Source organism: Leucoraja erinacea, chromosome 20 (genome assembly GCF_028641065.1).
Source record: "Leucoraja erinacea ecotype New England chromosome 20, Leri_hhj_1, whole genome shotgun sequence".
In the NCBI taxonomy this organism is placed as follows: domain Eukaryota; kingdom Metazoa; phylum Chordata; class Chondrichthyes; order Rajiformes; family Rajidae; genus Leucoraja; species Leucoraja erinaceus.
This window is the reverse complement of record NC_073396.1, coordinates 28276623-28298645: the sequence shown is the minus strand read 5'-3', so window position 1 is coordinate 28298645 and position 22023 is coordinate 28276623.

Here is a 22023-nt window from a genome sequence, read left to right as displayed (position 1 = left end):
TTATGGTAGTTTTAGTCATCGCACATTTGCATTTGTTTGGCACCTTTTTCATCCATTCGCTAACACCTCATAGTCCTTTGAAGCCAATGAACATATTCTGAAGTATAGTCATAGAGTCATAGAAGTCACACTGCATGGAAACAGGTCCTTCGGCCTATCTTGCTCACGCCGACCAACATGTCCCATCTGGTCGATGCAATAGATTGATGCGACTACCTGAAATGTTGAGAGAGGGACAAGTATTGGCCAAGACAATTGAGTCAACTCTCCCATGGAAATCCATCCAGCATTCATTTGCTGTTAGGCAGACCTGAGTAGGTGCTTAGGACACTTGTTTAGGAGCAGCACAGTGGCACAGCGGTAGAGTTACTGCCTTACAGCATCAGAGACATCGGGTCGATCCTGAGTATGGGTGCTGTCTATATAGAGTTTGTATGTTCTCCCCGTGACAGCGGGGGTTTTCCCTGGGAGCTCCAGTGTCCTCCCACAGACGTGCAAGTTAATTGGCTTCGGTAAAAATTGTAAATTGTCCCTAGTGTGTAGGATAGCGCTAGTGTAAGGGGATCGCTGGTTAGCGCGGTCTAGGTGGGCCGAAGGGCCTGTTTCCATGCTGTATCTCCACACTAAACTAGACACACGCATGTAAACAGTGTTGTCTTCTCCAGTCATGGAGGCTAGCATTACTTGGTTGACCATCTCCATTTAATTTTAGCAAACATGGATCTCCCTCAATAAGCACGAAGTCCAGCAGTATTCACACAGGAGTGGCTTCAGTGGGCACTGGCACTGATTTTTAAAGCAGAAGTCTTGGTTGTAACTAATCAAATCAATGTCCCATCTTAGGTCATAAGGCCATAAATGATATGGGCAGAATTAGGCATTCGACCCATCAAGTCTACTCCGCCATTCAATCGTGGCTGATCTATCTCTCCCTCCTAACACCATTCTCCTGCCTTCTCCCCACAACCCCTGACACCCGTACTAATCAGGAATCTTCAGCCGGCATGGGTGATGTGAGATTGGGCATGATTCTAATGTGCCCAGATTCTATCACACTGAAAGATACAAAGTGCTGGAGTAACTAAGTGGGTCAGGCAGCATCTCTGGAGAACATATAGAAGTGATATTTTGGGTTGAGAACCTTCCAGATGCAAAATATCACCTATCCATGTTCTCCAGAGGTGCTGGTTGACTCGCTGAATTACTCCAGCACTTTGTGTCTTTTCTTAAAATTGTAAACCACCGTCTGCAGTTCCTTGTTTCTCCATCACATTGACTTGCCCGTCAGTCAGCTTTCGGTAGGAGATGCTAACCCTGACGACAGCACCTCGGGACCCAACTGGCTATTGTGCCTGAGTGCAGTGGGACCTCAACATTAGCTGTTTGGACCAGATAAGGAAACCTAGAAAGTGTTATTTTCGTTTTTGGAAGTACAGGTCTGAAATCTGCCACAACTGTGTGTGCTTTAATTTGCCAGCAGCTGTACGTGGAAGATAGCAGAGTGGTGGCTCCAGCAATTCCATGTCGGCTGTAAGCCTGATACCAAATGGACAGCATTATTTCTCCAAAATTACGAGAAAAGAGATTGGATTTTGAATTAAATTGGAACGAGCAGGAGCGGGGGCGGGGAGGGAGGTCAAAAAACCGAGATCATCGGACTCACGAGCGCTGTATTCCTGCCGTAAGATTTCAAGAAATATCAAAACAATGCCTGTGTCAATACTTTGGAGCCTACCTAATGAACAATATGTAGCAACTTAGTCCATTTATGTTTGGCCTTTATCATTGCAGAGGTCAGAAACATCCATCATCCCCAGAGACATTGCTGGAACCCTGGCACAGGTTCCGACATGTTTGTTATTAACAAGTGAGGTACCGTAAGACTGGAGGATGGCTAATGTTGTACCTTCATTTGAGCAGTAATGACAATCCATGGAACTACAGGCTGGTGAGCCTAACATCATTGCTAGGAACAAGGAACTGCAGGCGATGGTTAATGCACTAAAGGACACAAAGTGCTGGAGTAACTCAGCTGGTCAGACAGCATCTCTGGAGAACATGGATAGGTGTCATGGATAGACACAAAATGCTGTAGTAACTCAATGGGTCATGCAGCATCTCTGATCTGCAGAATCTGAAGAAGGGTTCAAACCAGAAACGTCACCTGTTTTTTTTCTCCCAAGATGCTGCCTGACCTGTTGAGTTCATCCGGCTACTTGGGTCTATCTTCGGATTAAACCATCATCTGCAGTTCCTTTCTGCACACAAATAGATGAATAGGTTTCGGGCCGAGACTGAAGAAGTGTCTCGACTCGAAACGCCACCTATCTGTGTTCTCCAGAGATGCTGCCTGGCCTGCTGAGTTACTCCAGCACTTTGTGTCCATCAGTGGTGGGAAAGGAATTTGGTGGGTCAAAAAGGTCGAGTCTGATAAACGATAACAAGCATGGTTTTGTTTGTGGGATAGCATATCCCATGAATTTGATTTGAGCTTTTTGAGGAAGTTCCAGGAGGATTGACATAGACTGGGCAGTGGACAATGTTTACATGAACTCCAGCGACACATTTGACAAGGTCCTGCATGGTAGCTGGTCCAGAAGGCTACAGTACATTGGAGCAAACAATGAATTGTTGGTGGAACTCAGTGGGTTAGGCAACATTTGTGGAGAGAGGGATAGTTGACGTTTTGGCTGACCCTGCATCAGTCCAGGGTCACAACCCATACATTGACTACTCCTCCGCCTCCCCTGCCTGACCCACTGAATTCCTCCAGAATTTACTTCATATTCCAGCATTTAGTCTCCTGAGTCTTGATCTCTGGAATACATGGGGTCCAGGGTGTGATAGCAAATTGGATATAAAATTGGTTTGCATCTGAAGTCATATATATATAAACCATTCCATCTTTGAAATCCACATTTTATGCACTTCAGCTGAAAATAAATTGATGAATTTTGGTTTTAATAGTATATTTCTAATAGGTAGGACATGGAAGCTACGCAGCTAGAAATGCTCTTCAGTTGCAGTGCAGTGTAGTTGCTTCTGAACTGATCTGGGGCAGATGACAGGTTCCTCCTCTTGAGGAAAAATTGGTGACTCAGGTGATTTTTTGAAAAAAGATGCCAAGTTTCATGATCATCATCAACAGGAGGTCGGCGAGGTGGCGGAGGGGTCGAGCTGCTGCCTTACAGCACCAGAGAACTCGGGTTTGATCTTGACCACGGGTGCTCTCTGAATGGAGCTTGTACATTCCCCCTGTGGCCTGCATGGGTTTTCTCCAGGAGCTCCGGTTTCCTCTCACACCCCGAAGACCTGCAGGTTTGTGCGCTAATTGGTACAATTGTAAATTGTCCCTAGTGTGTGTAGGGTGGAGCTAGTGTGTAGGATAGTGTGTGTAGGGTGGAGCTAGTGTGTAGGATAGTGTGTAGGATAGGATAGGGCTAGTGTGTAGGGTAGAGCTAGTATGTAGGATAGTGGGCAGGATAGGATAGGGCTAGTGGACTTGGTTGTCTGAAAGGTCTGTTTCCACGTTGTATCTCTAAACTAAAAAAAAGTAGCGTTGCAAATTTCCTGGAAGTGGTGAATTGGCTTTGCCCAGTGCTTACCTGTCTCCCAAGAATTGCTTACTTTCCACAGATACCCAGGCAGAAAGTTCCTTGGGGAAATTTTGGAATGAACACTTCGGAAGACCCAAAGACTCGGCCAACCGTGGAACTAGGAACCCACCCGGAGGTCCCAAAGGCCTGGCGGACCGCGGTACCGGGAGGGAGCTGTCGGAGACATCGAATGTGAGGGGCAAGGGCTGGTAGGAGGGTGAACTGGGGTAATTCCTCCAGCACCTTCAGGTTCGGCTGCGGGAGGTGCCCACGGGACACAAAGGTTGCAGGGAGAGGAGAGAGACGATTGTACATGAGATTAACTTGATTGCAGTTAGTAGAGTCATATCTGATATATGATAACATGCAAAACAAAGTTTTTCACTGTACCACAGTACACGTGGCTATAACAAACCCAAAATTAAACCAAATCTCAGGGCACAGCTAGAAAAAGCTGCATCTATAGAAATACAGAAGATGGGTGGCATTGTGGCACAGCTGGTAGAGCCACTGGTAGACCTGGACTTGATCCTGACCTCGGGTGCTGGCTGCATGGAGTTTGCATGTTCTCCCTGTGAACGCATTGGTTTCCTTTGTGTGTTCCTGTTTCCTCGCACAACACAAAGACATGAGGGTTTGTAGGTTAATTGACTTTTATTAAATTACCACTAATATGTAGGTGCAGCAGGCAGTAAAGAAAGTGAATGGTATGTTGGCTTTCATAGCAAGAGGATTTGAGTATAGGAGCAGGGAGGTTCTACTGCAGTTGTACAGGGTCTTGGTGAGACCACACCTGGAGTATTGCGTGCAGTTTTTTGGTCTCCAAATCTGAGGAAGGACATTATTGCCATAGAGGGAGTGCAGAGAAGGTTCACCAGACTGATTCCTGGGATGTCAGGACTGTCTTATGAAGAAAGACTGGATAGACTTGGTTTATACTCTCTAGAATTTAGGAGATTGAGAGGGGATCTTATAGAAACTTACAAAATTCTTAAGGGGTTGGACAGGCTAGATGCAGGAAGATTGTTCCCGATGTTGGGGAAGTCCAGGACAAGGGGTCACAGCTTAAGGATAAGGGGGAAATCCTTTAAAACCGAGATGAGGAGAACTTTTTCACACAGAGAGTGGTGAATCTCTGGAACTCTCTGCCACAGAGGGTAGTTGAGGCCAGTTCATTGGCTATATTTAAGAGGGAGTTAGATGTGGCCCTTGTGGCCAAGGGGATCAGAGGGTATGGAGAGAAGGCAGGTACGGGATACTGAGTTGGATGATCAGCCATGATCATATTAAATGGCGGTGCAGGCTCGAAGGGCCGAATGGCCTACTCCTGCACCTAATTTCTATGTTTCTATGTAGGCAGTGGGATAATATAGAACTGGTGTTAACGGATGATCGAAACTTGTCGTGGACTCAGTGTGCCGATGGGCCTGTTTCCATGCTGTCCCGAAATCACCCCCATACACTAACACTTTCCTACACACAAAGGACAATTTATAATTTTAACCAAAGCCAATTAACCTACAAATCTATACATCTTTGTGAGGGAGAAAACCGGAGCACCCGGGGGAAACCCACACGGTCACAGGGAGAACGTGCCAACTCCATACTGCCAGCCCCCATAGTGAGGATTTAACCTGGTTCTCTGGAGCTGTGAGGTAGCAACTGTATCTCTGCACCATTGTGCAGATCCATCAAGAATTAATTTTCAAATGTGTTGCTTTTGTTCTTTTTTGATGATCAGGCTACAGATAATGCTTATTTCAGCACGGAGCTAATTTGCCAGATATTGAATTGAAATTGTACTGCCAATATGATCTTTAATTGCTCACTGAGTGGCCTATTAAAAATAAAAGTAGATAACTTTTTCCAGTTTGTAAATTCAGTTCCCTGTGGCACACTGTCTTGGCTTGGTGGATCCAATAAGACATTCAGTATTCCAAGTGAAATCTGCTCTGCTCCTAGCACATGCGACTGCAGAATTTGCCTAATGAAAATTGCACTTGGGGCAGCTCGGTGGCACAGCAGTAAAGTTGCTGCCTTAAAGCGCCAAAGACCCAGGTTCGATCCTGACTATGGGTGCTATGGGTCTGTACGGAGTTTGTACGTTCTCCCCGTGACCTACATAGGTGTTCTCTGGGTGCTCCGATTTTTTCCCACACTCCAAAGACGTACAGATATGTTGGCTAAATAGCTTTGTAAAATTGTAAATTGTTTCCAGTGTGTAGGATAGTGCTAGTAATAATAATAATAATAATAATACATTTTATTTATGGACGCCTTTCATGACTCTCAAGGACACCGTACAAAATTTAGTAAACAGAATACAAAACATGTAAGCGGAATGAAACAAAACAAAAAATAACGACAAAAAAATAAAAATAAATAGTAAAGACATCAACAATACACAATTCAAAGAGAGAGCAGCGGCAGCTAATCGTGCCAGCATTCACACTCCCTTCCGGCAGCCATCTTGGAAACGGAACAATAAGGATCTTTAACATAGAAACATCCCCCCACAATGGTTACCATTATGGGGGAAGGCACAATGTCCAGTCCCCATCCCCAGTTCACCCATAGTCGGGCCAATTGAGGCCTCCACAGTTGCCTCTACGGAGGCCCGATGTTCCAGGCCGTTCTAGCCGGGAGATGGTGCTCCGGCGTCGGGAGAGTACTCTCAGCGGCTAGGGACACCTGGAACGGCCGCTTCCTTACCGGAGACCGCGGCTTCCGAAGCCGACAAGGCCGCGACAGTTGGAGCTCCACCACTGGCGATCTCATCGAGAGATCCCAGGCTCCAGATGTTGAAGTCAGCACCGCCGCCCGCAGCTGCCCGCTGCCCGCAGCTCCGCGATGTTTTTACCGGCGGTCTTCAGCTCACCGGAGCTCCAGCGCGGTGACCCAAGCAAGGCATCGCCCGCTCCGCTCCGCGATAGCGCTCCAGCGCTGTGCCGCCACCGAAGCCGAGGTGCTGGGTGGTCCCGTCGGGAAAACGTCAGCTCCAGGCCCGCTGGTAGGCCGCGAGGACGGGTCGATGGTGCAGCCCGGAGAAAAGCTGCCTCTCCGACCATGTAGGGACCTAGAAAGTAGTTTTCCCCCCCCCCCCCCCCCCCCCCCCCCCCCCCACATTAAAAAGTCTAGATCTCGAAAAAAACAAACACTGAAACTCACTAAAAATGAAAGAAAAGAATGAAAGAGACGGACAGCTGCTAGCTAGCAGCCGTGCCCCAAGATGGCGCCCCTTAAAACCAAATCTAGTATACGGGGATTGCTGGTCAGCGTGGACTCGGTGGGCAGAATGGCCTGTTTCTACGTTGTATCTCTAAAATAAACTAACCTAAACTAAACTAGAGGTAAAATGCATCCTGCCTTTCATTTAGAAACTGTATGGCCATATGGAAGATTTCGACTTTAGACTTTAGAGATACAAACCCTTCGACCCACCAAGTGGACACCGACCAGCGATCACCCCATATACTAACACTATCCTACACACTAAAGCCTATTAACTTACAAAATAGTACAATTCTGGAGTGTGGTAGGAAGCCAGAACCCACAGATAAAACCCACGTGGTCGAACAGGAAGAACGTACAAACTCCGCACAGACAGCACATGTAGTCAGGACCCAACCCGCATCTGTGGCACTGTAATGCCCCTGTCCCACTTAGGAAACCTGAACGGAAACCTCTGGAGACTTTGCGCCCCACCCAAGGTTTCCATCAGTCTCCCTACCTGCTTCCACTACCTGCAACCCCCGGCAACCAGCTGCAACCTCTGGGAACTGCACGGAAACCTTGGGTGGGGCGCAAAGTCTCCAGACGTTTCTGTTCAGGTTTCCTAAGTGGGACTGGGGCATTAGGCAGCAGCTCTATCTCTGTGCCACCGGGCTGCTGCACTGGGAATATAAAGAGGTCTCCTGCCTGCCTCGCCTGTCATCTACAAAATTAAACAAAAAATTGTTGTTTTGTTTGTTCTTTGTTCCTTTCATTTCTCTACTTCTCCCCTGACTCTTAGTCTGAAAAACGGTCTCAACCCGAAACATCACCTCTTCCTTCTCTCCAGAGATGCTGCCTGACCCATTGAGTTACTCCAGCATTTCGTGTCTGTTTTCGGTGTAAACCAGCATCTGCAGTTCCTTCCTCCACATGGATTAAAGTGAGATCAGAGAGGTAATCTGGGGCATGTCGATATTAAGGAGGAGGGGATGTTGTGTGTCTTGATGAACATTGAGGTGGGTCATTTCCAAGGACCTGATGGAATTTATTCCAGGATACAGAGAGAGGCAAAGAAGGAGGTTGCTGGGCCCTTGTCAGGGGTTTTAATATCTGCAGGCAAAGTGTGAGAAGATTGGAGGTTAGACAATGTTGTTATTTTCTTCAGACCATGCTGTTTCTTTGCTTAAAAAGGGCAACGGGGATAATGTAGGAAATTATAAACCCTTGAGGCTTGCATCGGTGGTAAGGAAATTGTTGGAGGAGATTCTTAGGGGCTGGATCTGCTCACATTGGAAAAGCATGGACGATGAGAAATAAGTCAGAAGTAGAAATGGTCAGACTCCGAAGAAGGGACCCGACCCAAAACTTTACCTAACCATGTTCTCCAGAGATGCTGCCTGACCCACTGAGTTACTGCAGTGCCTTGTGTCTCTTTTTGTACAGCTATTTTTTATGATGATGGAACAATCTTACACTCTCTGTAGATGGTGGAAATACTGGACTTCACTTGCACGGAGCTGGAATCAAGTACACAGCCAAATGAGCGTATCTTTCCTCCACCTGTGTTTCTAGTTACACAGTCGCCCTGTATCTTCCCAATGTGTTAGAAGGAACTGCAGATGCTGGATTACACCGAAGATAGACACAAAAAGCTGGAGCAACTCAGTGAGACGGTGAGCATCTTTGGAGAGAAGGATTGGGTGATGTTTCTGGTCGAGACCCTTCTTCAGTGAAACGTCACCCGTCCCTTCTCTCCAGAGATGCTGCCTGTCCCGCTGAATTAAGCCAGCATTTTCAGTCAATTTTCTACATCTTCCGAAAGATTATACCGATTATCACAGAGCACTCAGCAAGTATGTAGTCCTGATCTTGAACAAGATTAAAGGTCATTTTTAAAATATATATTTTATACAGTATATTCTGACTGAAGCGTCTAACAAAGACAGACATACAGACAGCAGAACAGCCTTTGGTGAAAGTCCCCAGAAACAGTATTGCAAGGTCAAAGGGCAGACTTTCTTATTCACATCCATCCGTCACCTCAGTGACCCTGTCAGGCAAAACAAATAGTTAGTATTCTATTCAGAGTCTTATTGGGGGGGGGAAATGCCCTGCAGTGACAGGGCCAGCCCCTTGGAGAGGAACTTTGTAGGAGTAGGGGGGATTTTGTAAATATACTGGAGCAAAGTTAGTGATGGATGTTTTCTAATATCGAAAGATTAAAAGCGAAGCAGTTATCAGCTTTCACCACAGGCAGAAACGCAAGAACTTTTAATGCTGTTGGAAACAGCTCCATTCATCTCACCGTTTACACAGGACACAGAATCTTGCGAGTTATTCTCTCCATAATTATCGACAATCGCGGGGTATTGAAGGTATGCGCTTTGCTCAGAGTCATAGAGTCAAAGCGTCATACAGCATGGAAACAAGTTCTTCGGCCCAACTTGCCCACACCGACTACCATGTCCCATCTACACTTGTCCCATTTTTCTGCGTTTGGCCCATATCCCTCTAAACCTGTCCTATCCATGTACCTGTCCAAATGTTTCTTAAATGTTGCGATAGTCCCTGCCTCAACTATCTCCTCCGGCAGCTCGTTCCATACACCCACCACCCTCTGTGTGAAAAACCTACCCCGCGGGTTCCTATTAAATTCCCTCACCTTAAATCTATGTCCTCTGGTTTCATGATTCCCCTACTCTGGGCAAGAGACTGTGTGTGTTTGTCCAATCTGTTCCTCTCATGCTGGTATTGCCTGTGATGCGACTGGCGGTGTGGCAATGCAATGTGACATATCTGCCATTGTGTTTAGTTTCGGTCACCATGTTTTATGAAAGATGTTGTTAACGCTGGAAAGGTGCCTAAATTATTTACGAGGGTGTTGCCAGGACGCGAGGGCTTGAGCTATAGGGAGAGGTTGAGCAGGATTGGACTTTATTCCGAGGAGCACAGATGAGGGGTGGTCTTATAAAGGTGTATATGATCATGAGAGCAAATAGATTAGGTAAATGTACAATCTTTAATCAATAACCAGAGGACATAGGTTTAAGATAAGGTGAGAGAGTTGGCATACTGAGCTAATCCCATGTACCAGCATCTGGCCTGTGCCCTCTAAACCCTTCATATCTGTCCAAATGTTGTTTATGTCTTAAATGTATCAGTTTCTCTAGTGTCCTCTGACAGCTCAGGAGGATGATGGGTGATCTTATAGAAGTGTGAATGCTGGAGAATAAGGGATGATCTTATATCGGTGAATAAGATAATGAGAGGAATAAATAGGCTAAATGCACGTCTTTTACCCAGAGTAGGGCAATCAAGAACCAGAGAACATAGGCTTAAGGTGAGGGGAGAAGGATTTAAGACAAACGTTTTTACGCAAAGGGTGGTAAGGTATAAGGGACGAGCTGCCAGAAGAGGTAGTTGAGGCAGGCACTATCACAATGTTTATCGGTAAGTTTGCTGATGGCTTGGAACGTGTTGGAGTCTAGATTGCAAAGCTTATCTAAATGAACAGAGGGACGTAGATCAGCTGGAAAGTTGGGCAGAGCCGTAGCGGATTAAATTTAATCCAGACGAGGATGAGATAACACTTTTTGTTGGTTCAAACACTGGCAAGATCTAGGCAGTATTTGACAGGTAACGTTGGAGTGCTGAGACCAGACACAGACCATGGGAGGCAAGTTCATATTTTCTTGAAATTGGAGGCTCAGATGGTTAGGGTAGTGAAGAAGACATTTGGCATAAATGGCTTCACTGCAGAGGTGAGGGGAGAGCACACATCACAGCCCTGTTGCTCTATCAGATCTGCCAGCCGCTTCCTTAACTGGTTCAGTACAACCCCCGAGTATACTCGTGTCATGGCCAATAGTGAATTAAAAAACTTGGCAGTGAACAGGTTAATCCATCTGTTCAATCGAGAGCAGAGTACAGTGTAATAGCCCTGTCCCATGGTACGAGTTCATTCCAAGAGCTCTCCCGAGTTTAAAAAAAATCAAACTCGTGGTAAGCACGGAGAATGAACGTAGCGGGTACGTCGGAGCTCGGGGACGTCTCTTAGCGGCTCGTAACGCTAATGACAGGTACTCGGGAAGACTCGCTAATGGCAAGTAAGCTCGGGAAGACTCGTGAAGATTTTTCAACATGTTGAAAAATGTCCACGAGAGCCCCGAGTACCGACAAGTGGCCATTACCGTAAATCTCCGAGTTCGAATCAGGTCAAACTCGGGAGAGCTCTTGGAATGAACTCGTACCATGGGACAGGGCCATAACTCTTCGTTACACCATCCTAACAAAAAGACAGATAGGCACAAAATGCTGAAGTAACTCAGCGGGACAGGCAGCATCTCTGGAGAGAAGGAATGGGTGACATTTCGTGTCGAGACCCTTCTTCAGACTGAGAGTCACGGGAAAGGGAAACGAGAAATATAGAGATGTGGAATAGGTCATTGTTAGCTCGGAAAAGGTAACAACAAAGCAAACAGAGATAAAATGTAGTCGGGGACAGTCAGATTGGTTGGAGAACTGGGAAGGGGAAGGATGGAAAGAGAGGGAAAGCAAGAGCTACTTGAAGTTAGAGAAGTCAATGTTCATCATGCTGGGGTGTAAACTACCCAAGCGAAATATGAGGTGCTGTTCCTCCAATTTGCGCTGAACCTCATGCTGGCAATGGAGGAGGCCCAGGACAGAAAGATCAGTGTGAAAATGGGTGGGGGGGGGTTAAAGTGTTTAGCAACCGGGAGATTCGGTTGGTTCAGCTAAACGAACGCCTGCGCTTGGTCTCGTTGATATACACGAGTCCACACCTGGAACAGCGTATACAGTAGATGAGGTTGGCGGAGGTGCAAGTAAACCTCTGCCTCACCTGAAAAGACTGTCGGGGTCCTTGGACGGAGTTGAGGGGGGAGGTAAAGGGACAGGTGTTGCATCTGCTGCGGTTACAGAGAAAAGTACTTGCGGAGGTGGTGGTTTGGGTGGGAAGGGACGAGTTGACTAGGGAGTTGCGGAGGGAACTGTCTCTGCGGAAAGAAGAAAGGGGTGGAGATGGGAAGATGTGGCCAGTAGTGGGATCCCGTTGGAGGTGGCGAAAATGTTGGAGGATTATATGCTGTATGCGACGGCTGATGGGGTGGAAGGTGAGGACAAGGGGGACTCAGTCCTTGTTACGAATGGGGGAAGGGAGAGCAAGAGCAGTGCTGCAGGATGTCGAGGAGACCCCAGTGAGAGCCTCATCTATAATGGAAGAGGGGAACCCCTGTTTCCTAAAGAATGGGGACATCTCCAATGAACTACTATGGAGATTCCTCATCCTGTGTGCAGATGAATCCATGAGATGGTCCATGTGAATTAGAGTGCAGGATGGAAATTAGTCGTGAAGTTGATGAAGTCAGTGAGTGCAGGAGGCAGCACCGATGGAGTCATCAAGTAGAGTCATAGGTAGAGTTCAGGGATAGGGCCAGTGTGCTCCTGGAACAGTGATTGTTCGACGTACTCTACAAAGAGGCAAGCATAGCTAGGGCCCATGTGAGTGCCCATTACCATGCCTTGGATTTGGAGGAAGTGGGAGGAGTCAAAGGAGAAGTTGTTGATGCCTAGGACCAGCTCTGCTAGGCGGAGGAGAGTATTAGTAGACAGAAATAGGTTGGTTCTGCAGTCAAGGAAGAAACGGGGGGCTTTAAGACCTTTCTGGTGGAGGATGGAGGTGGAGAGTGGCTGGACATCCATGGTAAAGATGAGAGAGTGGTGGTCTGGAAAACAGATGACTCTCATCCTTCCTGCGTGTTGTTCACCGAAGATAGACACAAAATGCTGGCATAATTCAGTCTGTCAAGGAGCATCTCTGGAGAAAAGGAATAGATGACGTTTCGGATCAGAAACCTTCTTCAGAATCAGGGAACAGGGAAAGTAGAGGTATGAGAAGGTTTAGAAGAAATCAGAGCCGGTACCGACGACCAAGGACAAGTGGAGCCCACAGAAGTCCATTGTTGGCTGTTGAAGAGGTGATCATGAAGGGATATCTGGATGCGAACAGTGGAACTGGCAGGACGTCTGGGATGGGGGAGGGACGGAGAGAGATGGAATGCAGAGATTACGTGAAATTAGGGAAATCAATATTTATACCACTGGGTTGTAATATTTATACCACTGGGTTGTAATATTTATACCACTGGGTTGTAAGGTGCCCAAGCAAAATATGAGGAAACATAGAAACATAGAAATTAGGTGCAGGAGTAGGCCATTCGGCCCTTCAAGCCTGCACCACCATTCAATATGATCATGGCTGATCATCCAACTCAGTATCCCGTACCTGCCTTCTCTCCATACCCCCTGATCCCCTTAGCCACAAGGGCCACATCTAACTCCCTCTTAAATATAGCCAATGAACTGGCCTCGACTACCCTCTGCGGCAGAGAGTTCCAAAGATTCACCACTCTCTGTGTGAAAAAAGTTCTTCTCATCTTGGTTTTAAAGGATTTCCCCCTTATCCTTAAGCTGTGACCCCTTGTCCTGGACTTCCCCAACATCGGGAACAAGCTTCCTGCATCTAGCCTGCCCAACCCCTTAAGATTTTTGTAAGTTTCTATAAGATCCCCTCTCAATCTCCTAAATTCTAGAGAGTATAAACCAAGTCTATCCAGTCTTTCTTCATAAGACAGTCCTGACATCCCAGGAATCAGTCTGGTGAACCTTCTCTGCACTCCCTCTATGGCAATAATGTCCTTCCTCAGATTTGGAGACCAAAACTGTACGCAATACTCCAGGAAGAAGGGTTTCGATCTGAAAAATCACCCATTCCTTCTCTCCAGAGAAACTACCTGTCCCGCTGAGTTACTCCAGCATTTTGTGTCTACCTTCTGTGTAAACCAGCATCTACAGTTCCTTCCTGCATAAATATGAGGTGCTGTTCCTCTAATTTGTGTGTGGCCTCACTTTGATGGTGGAGGAGGCCCAGGACAGAAAGGTCAGTGTGGGAATGGGAAGGGGAGTTAAAATGTTTGGTGAATTTGGGATATTTGGTTATCAAGGTGAGTACGTGGAAAGACGCTGAAAACCTTCACGGTAATTCAGAGCAGAAATAAATAAATGTGTTACTTATGAGCAGGTTATGTGTTTCTGGCATTGTTAATAATCTTCCAACACAGGCACGACTAACTCCTTCAGGCTAACATGCCCCTTCAGATGCCAGAAACATAATCTGGCAATTTAATCAGTAACTCTCTCTGCCTTTTGAGCCACGACTATTAAATCTTGCAACAAATGATCTGCAGTCACAGGCAGCAAGAAAATGGGCTTCAGTCACGTTTTTGTTCTGCTTTTAAATGTTTTCGCTTTAATATCTGGCAAGGTTCTGGTCTCATGGCTGGTGACAATTGCAGGGGCAGTCAGTTGAGGTAACAGCTTTCAAATTAACGATAGCATTGATCTTACAGCAGTCACATCCACAGACTTGGGTGTCCAAACATATTCACTTCAGTGTCATCTGAAGCAACTCAAGTGCAGGCCCCTGAAGTGCACCATAAGCAGTGAACTCTTATCCGTAAAAGGACACAAAGTGCTGGAGTAACTCAGCGGGTCAGGCAGCATCTCTGGAGAGCGTGGTTAGGTGGTTTTTGCCAAGGCACGCTGGACCTCCCGCCTGCTGACCATTTTAACTCCTCTTCCCATTCTCACACTGACTTTTCTGTCCTGGGCCTCCTCCGTTGACAGAATAAATCCGCATGCAAAAATGGAAGAATGGCACCTCATACTCCACTTGGGTAGCTTCAACCCAATGGTATGAACATTGAATTCTCCACTTTGAGGTATCTACATTACCCTACCCCTCTCCCTTTTTACCCCCATATAACCACCCACCCCCTTTCTTCCTCCCCTCCTCAACTTTCAACTTTTTTTATTTTTTTGGTATGTTTTGAAGTATGTTTTTAATGTTTCTTTGTGTGTTTTGTGTGGGGGGTGGTGTGGGGGGGTTAGGGGGAAACCGTTTCGGCCGCCTCCTCCATGGAGAGGCGACTTTTTCCAGGTCGCCTCCCCCGTGGCCTAACAGCGAGGATCAGCGCGGCCTTTCCCGGAGACGCGCCCGGGGCTCGGGGCTCCGGCGGCGGGTGCAGCGTGGACTGTCAGCACGGAGCTGGGGCTCGCTGGAGGGGAGCGCTCCGTTTCGTTGGCCCGCAGCAGACGGCAGCCTGAAGCCGCGGTCTGCACAGCTCCAGCTGGCGCGGCGTCTACAGCCCGGGATCCCTCGTGGGGGACCCGGGGGGAAGAAGAAGCTTCCACCGCCGGCCCGCGGCCGTCTTCTACCGCGAGTGCGGTATGGACTTTAACATCACCCCTGGAGGGGAGCTTCGACCGCTGGCCCTGCAGACTGCGGTGCTTCCGGCTGCGACGTGGAGGGAACTTTAAATCTTCGGCCGCCGGCCTATACCAACTAAAAGCTGCGGTCTCCGGTGGGGATGAGCCGACTCTGGACTTACCTGGGACCTTGTCCTTTCCATCTGGACGCCCGCAGCGACTGCTGCGGAGGGTTGAGGTCCCGACCACGGGGGAAAATGGAGGACGACTGGCCAAATTGTGTGCCTTCCACCACAGTGATGAATGCTGTGGTGGATGTTTATGTTAAAATTTTATTGTGTTTTTGTGTGTGCTCTTTATCATTGTATCGCTGCTGACATATCATTTCACTTGCACTTTTTGTGCAATGTGACAAATAAACCGTCGTATTGTCGTATTGTCCCCACCTTCTTCCCTGTGCCCCACCTAGTCAGAAGAAGGGTCTTGCCCCAAACATCACCTATCCATGTTTAGATTTAGTCTAAAGATCATCACTCAGAAGCGCTAACACATTGACTTTGGATTTTAGATATTTGAGATACAGTGTGGAAACAGGCCCTTTGGCCCATCGAGTCTGCGCCAACCAGCAATCACCCTATACATTAGCACAATCCTACACACTAGGGACAATTTTCAAGTTTACCACAGAAGCCAATTAACCTACAAACCTGTATGTCTTTGCAATGTGGGAGGAAATCCAATGTTGTTCACAGACTTGGACCAAAGGGGCTTTTTAACAGATTATAGATGGTGACGTAAAGATAGTTCGGCCTGAGTGTGCAGCCCCTCTGCATCCTTCAGATAGAAGTTCCCTAACAAGCTAATCATATAGAATTCTTAATGTAAGTAAGAGATTAGCTGTGGCCTAAGACCTTGTGACTAATCTCCCTCTTGCTGGTTTGTCTTGGCCGATGTGCAGGCATTCAATAATAAGCCAGCAACAAGGAGGGCAATCTGCATTCATTCCCACACACTCTGTCCATCTGCAGTATCCGTCTCCCTGAAGTATGCGAAGTACAATGTGCGGAGGTGATGCCAGGAGATTAGCTCTTCCGCCACAGATGAATAGGAGGGTTGTGCTCTCCCTAAAAGGAAACCTGCTTGATCGAAATATAAGTTCGGGGGAAAACTGCTGAAATATTTTAAATGGAATAATAATTCAATGGTCTTTCCACGGTTTAACTTTATATTTCTACTAGACCAAGTGCAGACCCGTTGGGTCTGCTTCCCCAATGGTGTGATCCCCCAACCCAATATTCCACCATGCACCCGTCTCCTCCAATGGAACTGAAGCTGTTGCAAATGTAAGTTTCCAGCACTCCCCTGCCTCCCTCAATTGCACCTCCCCTGCCTGCTGCAGCAGTGAAAAGTTCAGTGTTCCTGTCTTGCAACTTTGTTTCGAAGTGTGTTGGAAGCTGATAGGAAGGAGCAGCCGTCAACGAATCAAAAGGCAGGAAGGGATCCGTACTGCAGGCGGACGGATTTGAGTTTTATATATTAATAGAAGATGTATGCATATATGAGTAAAAATCAATGGATGCACCAGGGAATGGTCATTTCGTGGAATGCCTTGAAACATGAACATGTGCAGCTATTTGGGCAGCACAGTGTGCAGAGGTAGAATTGCTGCCTTAAGGGCCTGTCCTACTTGACAATTTTTTCGGCGACTGCCAGCGTCATATCAGTGTCACCAAAAGATTTTGAACATTTCAAAATCCAGCCGATACAAAAAAAATGTTGCAACGCTTGAAAAAACACCGTGCGTCAAACATCATCACGCCGCGTCACCGTTGCGTCACACTGCATCATGCCACAAATTTTTTTATAACCTGATACGTCAGTCAATGATGCCGGCAGTCGCCGGAAAAATCGGCAACGATGACAGGTCCTTTACAGCCCCAGAGACCCGGGTTCGATCACGGGTCTGGCTGTGCGGAGCTTGCACGTTCTCCCTGTGACCACTCCGATTTTTTTCCGGGTGCTCCGGTTTCCTCCCGCACTCCAAAGATGTGTAGGATTGTAGGTTAATTGGATTTGGTGAAGTTGTAAAATTGTCCCTAGTGTGTGGGATAGTGTTTGTGTATAGGGATGATCTGCATGGACCCTGTGGGCTGTAGGGCCTGCTTCCGTGCAGTATCTCTAAACCAAACTAAACTAAACTAAACTATATTCCTTAGAACTTGAAGCAGCCTATGTGGTAACACCAGGCAAATATTTAGCATTGGATTTGATAATTGATGAGCAACATTTGTGTCAGACAGGTCCCAGGCGATTGGCAACACCAACATGGGAATGTCTGGTTAGGCAGGCATGCTATAAGGAAGAATAGACATGGTAGATACAAAAATGCTGGAGTAACTCAGCGGGTGAGGCAGCATCTCTGGAGAGAAGGAATGGGTGACATTTCAGGAAAGACCTGCCTAACTTGGCATGGACATTACCTCATTGAAACTTCCCTAATAGTGAAATGCCTGGATAGAGTGGATGTGGAGAGGATGTTTCCACCAGTGGAAGAGTCTAAAACCAGAGTCCATACCCTCAGAATGAAAGGGTGTACCTTTAGAAAGGAGATGGAATTTTTTTAGTCAAAGGATGGTGAATTTGTGGAATTCATTGCCACAGACATCTGTGGAGACCAAGTCATTGAGTATTATTAAGGCGCAGATTGACAGATTCTTGATAAGTAAGGATGTCAGGAATTACAAGGAGATGGCAGGACAATAGGGTTTAGAAACAAAAAAAATAGATCAGCCGTGATTGGGCAGCTGGGGCAGCAGGGCTAAGGCCGCGGACCCCAATAAGATTAACAAACTCTTCTGGAAGGCTGGCTCCATCCTGGGGCGGAGTTGGAATCACTGGAGATGGTCTTGGAGGGGAGGATGCTCCTCAAACTGCGGAGCATCTTGGACAATACAGCTCCCCTTCTCCATGACACACTGGTCAACCTGAGGAGTAACTTCAGCAACAGACTGGTTCCACCAAGATGCAGCTCAGAATGACACTGTGGCTATCAAACTACATCTCCTCCCCCTTCTGTCATGGGGTAGACTGATTCCTCTCCCCCCTCCCACCTCCCCCATCAATCTTTGTACATCCACAATCATTTCCACTCGTCACTTTAATTTCATGCTTCATGTATTTTGTGTTTTATGAATGTTGGCAGATCAATTTCCCTCCTGGGATAAATACAGTTCTATCGTATCATATCATATTGTATTGAATGGCAGAGTAAATTTGATGGGCCGAATGGCCTAATTCTTCTCTAAGAACATATGAACTTGTGACCTGGGCATAAGTGAGATGATAGAGGCTGCTCTGACGTCTTAATCTTGTTTACTATCCCATCTGGCTCCAGAAATGGAAGATTAATCTCTTGAATTCTGTTGTGCATGGCCAAGCCAAAACGTTAGCTATTTTTAAATTTCATTTATTTTAAGTTTATTTATACTAATAATATCAGTGGAGTAAAACCTGACTGGACAAGATGGGATATGATTAAACCTCTAGCAATATGTCTAATCAAATTTAATGACACAAAGGTTGGCAGAAGGCAAGAAAATCAGTCTCAGTGTAAGTAAGACTCCATTGAGTCTGTTCATAGCAAGCGCTGTCTGCGGAGGGCGCTCAGCATCGCCAAGGACTGCTCACACCCCAACCATGGACTGTTTACCCTCCTACCATCCGAGAGGCGCTACAGGTCTCTCCGTTGCCGAACCAGCAGGTCGAGGAACAGCTTCTTTCCGGCGGCTGTCACTCTACTCAACAACGTACCTCGGTGTGACTGCCAATCACCACCACCCCCCCCCCCCCCCCGAACACTTATTATTATTTATTCAAATCGTTTGCTATGTCGCTCTTCCAGGGAGATGCTAAATGCATTTCGTTGTCTCTGTACTGTACACTGACAATGACAATTAAAATTGAATCTGAATCTGAATCTGAATCTGAATCTAAGATGGATGGTAATTTTTCTGACAATAGTCAATGTTTCCCAAGTATTTAGGACGGCCCGGTGGCGCAGCGGTAGAGCTACTGCTTTACAGAACCAAAGACCCGGGTTCAATCCTGACTGGGATGCTGTCCATACGGAGTTTGTACGTTCTTCCTGTGACTGCATGGGTTTTCTCCGAGATCTTCTGTTTCCTCCCTCACTCCAAAGACGTAACAGGTTTGTATGTAAATTACCTTGGTATAAATGTAAAATTGTCCCTAGTGTGTGTAGGGTAGTGTTAATGAGCGGGGATCGCTGGTCGGCGCGGACTCGGTGGGCCGGAGGGCCTGTTTCCGAGCTCAAAAAATATATAAACTAAAAAATGACTGCTGAGTTTGAAAAACTTACTTCTCCTCACATATCAAACCATCTTAATCCCGACAGATGCTGCCAAATGTGCGTAGAGCTGCACTCGTGTGAAAAAATGTTTCAAGATCAATTTATGACGCATCTAAATGTCAGAAATGGCTTTGTGATGTGGAAAATAACCTGATAATGTATTCCTAATTACAACAGTTGACATTGTGGCAGCGGAACAACGTGGAACTCAAATTCTCGACAGTCAGACTTACTCCAAGACATTAATGCAGTTTTTAAAGTTGCATGAAGATCAATAATAAAATAATGCCTTCAAGCATGAAATCTTGTTCTACTCAGCAATATACGCTGCTGGCAAATGTCAGCAAAATTCAACTGTGTGAGGTGGCAGATAACACCAGATGCTGATGAATTCAGAAACATCCACTCTTGCTCCAAAGTGCTTTGGATTAGAATTAATTTTGAAACCAATATTAAAGATTTACTTCAAAACCATTTTTTTTAATTGACTGATAATGGTAGAAAAGAGATCTAACATAAGCACATTTAATCACATTAATGGGAATTATATCTTGTGCAAAGGAAGACGGTTGGGTTTGTTGGAGAAACATCATCGTTGATTCAATTCTAAGAATTGCAAAGCATGAATTCCTCAGAGCAATGTTCTCGGAGGAGTGATTTTGCTGGTTCATCAATGGCATTCATTTCATCAACTGGAACAGTTGTAATTCCATTTACGCTACCTCTGATAATGAACAGAAATGGAAAATACAGGAGCCAACCAGCATATCAGACACAAAGTGCTGGAGTAACTCAGCGGTACCGGCAGCATTTTGTGGAGAACATGGATAGCATCTGAAGAAGGGACCCGACCCAAAACATCACCTGATCTGTGTAATAGCAAGGAACTACAGATGCCGGTTTATACCAAAGATAGATGCAAAATGTTGGAGTAACTCAGCGGGCCAGGCAGCATCTCTGGAGAAAAAGAATGGGTAACGTTTCAGGTCAGATTACTAACATGAAATTAGTGTAGGTTTAGTGTAAATAGGTAGTTGATGGTTAATATGGATTTGATGGGCCAAAAAGGGCCTCTTTCCATACTGTATCTCTATCTGACTGGCTTTGATTTATACAGCATGGATACTGGCCCTTTGGCCCAACTTGCGCATGCCAACCAAGATAGTTACACTATTCCTATCTGCCTGTGTTTGGCCTGTACCAAAGATAGACACAAAATGTTGGAGTAACTCAGAGGGTCAGACAGCATCCTTAGAGAACATGGATAGATGATGTTTCAGGTCAGAAACCTTCTTCAAACTGTTATCCACGTTGTCAAGAAATACTACGTGACCCGCTGGGTACTTCCCAGAGTGTTGTGAATCTGTGGAATTCTCTGCCACAGAATGCAGTGGAGGCCAATTCACTGGATGTTTTCAAGAGAGAGTTAGATATAGCTATTAGGACTAACGGAATCAAGGGATATGAGGAGAAAGCAGGAATGGGGTGCTGACTTTGGATGATCAGCCATGATCATATTGAATGGATGCTGGTTTATACCAAAAATAGACACAAGGTGCTGGAGCAAATCAGCTAGCTCGAAGGGCTGAATGGCCTAATCCTGCGCCTATTTTTATTTCTATGTTTACTCCAGCTCTTTGTGTCCACCGTCACCGAATGATGTTGATATATGCGCGCATGATCGCATGCATCTTGATAAGTTAATCATTTTGCTACTTTTGTTAGTATAATTGGGCAAGGTCAGAATCTGATAGACAATTACTGCAGGTGCTGAGATGGGCATGATTTTAACGGAGAAGAATGAGAGATAAGGACTCAGATCTGAGGGGGGTAGGAGTGGGGGTGAGGGGAGAATTTGGAGGAAGCTTCATAGGCATTGGAACGTCTCTGATCGTTGAAGTTAAATTTAAAATATTGCTTCGGGCTTGGCTGGCTTTCTATCATCACAGAATTTTGCCTGCACTTGTTTTAATTGCAACATTTACCTGCCAAGTGCTATCGGATTGTGTACCTATCATTCTTTGATATGATGGCCTGCGGGGAGGTTGGAAGTGACATTGTAATTTGCCTGTGTATACTCATAGATCAAAACATAATCACTTTTAGCCTGCGCAGTTGCATACCTAATGCAGCACTTTGAAGAATGCATCTAATGAAACTATTAGCTTGAATTAACTCCGGGTAAGCAGCTCTTGGTCTTCAACCACTGGAGTATATCCAGTTCAAGAAAATTGCTTGACCTCAACATATTTTATACCTATACCTTGTATTTGCAGTTACGGTGGATGAAAAGTGTGGTTACTGACTGTGTCTTCCACAATTAGAGGTACATTCTCAGGAGAAGGGATTAGCCATTTAAAAAGGCTGAAGAAGGGTCTCGAACCGAAACGTCACCCGTTCCTTCTCTCCAGAGATGCTGCCTGTCCCACGGAGTTACTCCAGCATTTTGTGTCTATCTTCGATTTAAACCAGCATCTGCAGTTCCTTCCTACAGCCATTGAATAACCTGAGCTGAGAGATGTGTGGAAACAGGCCCTTTTGGCCCAACTCGCCCACACC